The sequence below is a fragment of the Corapipo altera genome, unplaced genomic scaffold (genome assembly GCF_003945725.1).
Source record: "Corapipo altera isolate COAL_440 unplaced genomic scaffold, ASM394572v1 61411, whole genome shotgun sequence".
NCBI lineage: Eukaryota > Metazoa > Chordata > Aves > Passeriformes > Pipridae > Corapipo > Corapipo altera.
This window is the reverse complement of record NW_020884875.1, coordinates 25845144-25848955: the sequence shown is the minus strand read 5'-3', so window position 1 is coordinate 25848955 and position 3812 is coordinate 25845144. Positions and strand designations below refer to the sequence as shown.

At 37.5% G+C, this 3812-nt stretch overlaps 1 long non-coding RNA gene across 1 annotated transcript in view; it reads right to left on the bottom strand.

The window, feature by feature from the left end:
• The window catches only part of LOC113943494, a 3526-nt gene extending 1724 nt beyond the window's left edge, over window positions 1-1802 (bottom strand). Inside the window, exon 1 of the long non-coding RNA XR_003526343.1 lies at window positions 51-1802. This is a non-coding gene — a long non-coding RNA (uncharacterized LOC113943494). The remainder of the gene's footprint in view (window positions 1-50) is intronic.
• Window positions 1803-3812: the final 2010 nt, after the last annotated feature.

Here is a 3812-nt window from a genome sequence, read left to right as displayed (position 1 = left end):
CCACATTAAGTAAATTGCATGTTAAAGAGGAAAGGATTAAGAAAGCTTACTATTCACTTCACAGAGATAGGATCACCATAATTTCACTGAAACTGTAGAAAAAATGAAAAAATATTTCTACAGAAAAAGTACTAACAAGCAAGGTACAGTCCTGATTTTGAACAAGCAATTCATCTTATGAGATATAGACACAACAAGCTCTTCAGAGCAACTAGGTTTAGTGTGCAAAACTACTTCATGTGGAATACTCTGGAAAAAAAAAAGAATTGTTTTAGTAATCTATCGAAATAGTATCTGTGTGATTCATTTGGGAGACCTATTGTTCCTCTTGGTTAGTGTTTTATGTATCCATGAAACCTGAACCTTCAGCTTTAATTCAGGTTATTTAGTCTTTTCATTAATATATTTTGTAATTAAATTATTTTCAGGTTTGAGAATTAAGCATTGAAAATACAGTGTTTCTGAGACAGAACTACAAACTGGAAAGAAATCAAAATTAGCTAAGAAATCCGGATTTGAACTACTAACCCTAGATACACAGAACAAACATTTCTTTGCCTTCAGGCTAAATGGGCTCCCAACACTTTACAGTGACTCTACAATACAAAGATATTGTTTTGGCCCACCAGAGGGAGCCCATAATATTTCATGAATGCAAAAGGAACACATTGACAATTTTATAGAAAAAATATAGGTCCAGTACATAAATATATGTGTGTGTATATTTGTACATTTGCAATGTATTGTGGAGCTTGCCTGAGATCCTAGTTCTCGTAATGACTATGAGTTCAACAGGAAGTGCATTTCCATGAAACAACACCAGGGACAGATATGTACAACTGCATCTTTAGAATCACAGAATCATAGAATATCCTGAGTTGGAAAGGACCCACAAGGGTCATAGAAATTCAACTCCTGGCTCTGCACAGGACTACCCTAAGAATCACACCATGTGCCTTCACCTTTAGATGAAGACCAGAGAGCAGTATTATGTTGAATAGGAACAAAGACCAATTTGACTTATATTTAATATCAATGTAGACTATGGATAAAATACTGGATACCTTAGAACTTAATTAAAAGAGGAACTGATATGCATGTTGCTTTGAGTTTGACCTTCCCATAAAGGATTCCAGCTAAATTCCAAGGTTTGCATTCTGAACAGGTGCTATATTAATCATGTATGTGTTGCTCTTTTTTCTTTCACATGAAAGAAAATCTACATCAACCTACTGCAACAAAGCAGAACAAACCAGAACTGAGAATTTTATGTTCATGGGTAGAATCTAGAGGAGATATGTCCTCCTTAAAGGAAAGGTGGAACAAGAGTTTCAATTACTTCTTACCACCCTTGCAATGTGGCAACCAGAGATGAGTCAGGGGCATAGCAAGGAAGTGCTGATTGTGACATAGCCAATAATATTGACTGAGAAACCTTATTCTCTGCAGTTGCTCTTAGTATTTGCACTGCCAAAAACTATCGTTCCCCCCAGAATAATTTCTTGTCCTTGACTGTGTTTTCCTTAACATTATTTTTATGTGCAGAGAAGGTCAAGCAAAAATTACTTAGTATAAACTGGGACCAGTTTTAGATTTGTGCTTTTAGACTTGTAAAGTAAAAACTCTGCAATCAGTGTGACCTAACTATTTTCAAATCCACCAGTAGTTTGGGGGTTTGGGGTTTTTTTTACTGTCAAGTAATAGGAAAGTGACCTAAAAATTTTCTAGATCTTTGGTGATTTGTCAAACAAGAATTCCAGCAGTTTTAAATGCCCAGTGCTTTTTTATGAACAGACTATGAACTTTTACTTTCGGATGGTAAGATTGACGGAGAGATAGACAACAGGTTAGCAAAGGCATACAGTGCTTTTGGAAAACTCCACAAAAGAGTATGGCATATTAAACACTTGAAGAAAAGTACCAAGATCAGTGTTTACAGAGCCACAGTGCTGTCTACTCTCTTGTATGGTTCCGAGTCATGGGTCATCTACCACCACCACCTGTGTCTCCTAGAACGCTTCCATCAACACTGCCTCCATACAATCCTAAACATCCACTGATCAGATTACGTGACCAATACATCTGGTCTAGAACAAGCAGCAGTCACAAGTATTGAGGCCATGTTGCTGAGAACACAGCTGCGCTGGGCAGGACACGTCTCAAGGATGAAGGACCATCGCCTCCCTAAGATCTTGCTTTATGGTGAACTTGCCACCAGCTGCCGCAAGAGAGGAGCCCCAAAGAGAAGATACAAGGACTCCCTGAAACAACATCTCAGCCTTGGTCATATTGATCATCATCACTGGTCTACTCTGGCCTCCAACCGGGAGGCCTGGAGACACACCATCTATAATGCTGCTGTTTCCTTTGAGAACACACGCAGGATCACTCTTGAGGAGAAAAGACAGCGCAGACAGAACCATGTTTTGCAGAATATACCACCTAAGGAGTCTTTCTGCTGTGCCTTTTGCAATCAGATATGTCTGTCTCGTATTGGCCTTTTTAGCCACCAGTGTACCTGTAACAAATGTGGATAGAGCCTTCCCAAATCTTTGTTCGCGAAGCCCAGTCATGAGGAACTTTTACTAAAAATGACATTGTTGCATTTTCTAATAAACATAAATGTTGTATTAAGTAAAATTTTTAATCACTCTGAAATACATGCTTCCACTTTTCAAATAATTAGGTGTTATTATTAAATAAACACTTGGAAGATGTGTTATATACCAACTCCACAACATTTAAGTAATACTTCTAATTCAAAAATTATTCTCATTATCACAAATATCTGGTTTGTTATGCCAACAAATTTCAGGCTACTCATGGTGCCAGCACCCCTTCTAAGAACATTAGATATTGTGCACCATTAGCTAGTTGTCAAATCTGTTATTAAACAAAGATTAAGCAGATGTGTCTCTCAACTCATAAACCCACTTACACAATCTCCCTATAGTTGTATTCAATTGATTAACTCCAACATGTTTATCATTAAGCCACTCATTTAATTTAGCAATCCACTAAAGTGTCAGTTAAAATGCATCATGTAACGCCTTTTTGGGCCTCAAATAATTACCCAGGTCTACTATGTGTTCTAATCTCTTTCTTGATGAACACCTCTAGCCCTTCATAATTTAAAATGATGTCAAGATGAGTCTTAACCAAAAAAGACGAATGTTTTAAAAGGCATAAACAATGACAAATGTTTAGATAGCAGAAAATGAACAGCTGCTTCTTTACTATGTGTCAGACTGATGACTCAGTCACCAAAATTAAGAACAGCGAACTTGACAACATGAGGGTAGATGGCAAAAACTGGCTTTCATGCTGCAGTGCTGAGCATCCACAGAGTTTCCTGTGAGCTGGATGACTCTCACACTGGATCTAATCAATTGACTCACACTCAGACATTCCAGGTTGATAGCTTAAAATAGGATTCATAATAGCCAGCACATCAACCCTATTACAAGGATCTTTACTGACCATGGCAGTACAACATGCCTGGAGAGGAGTCATGCAGAGAAATAACTGTTTCTCAGTAACGATTTGACTTGGGTTGTTCAGTCTGTCAAGATAGAAGCAGCTCAGGATATGTGCAAAATACACATTTCTAGGCATTTTTCTAGGCATCTGGGTTATTTCTACAGAAGAAGGAATTTTTTGAAATAAAATCTACACATTTTTAAAAGCACATGCAGGACTATAATTTGTCTATAAGCACCAGGTTCCACTGAAGCACAGTCATAAATATTTACTTTAATGTTGTTGGGATTTCTTCTCCTTTCAGGCAGAAGGGAGTTTAACATAGACTAGAG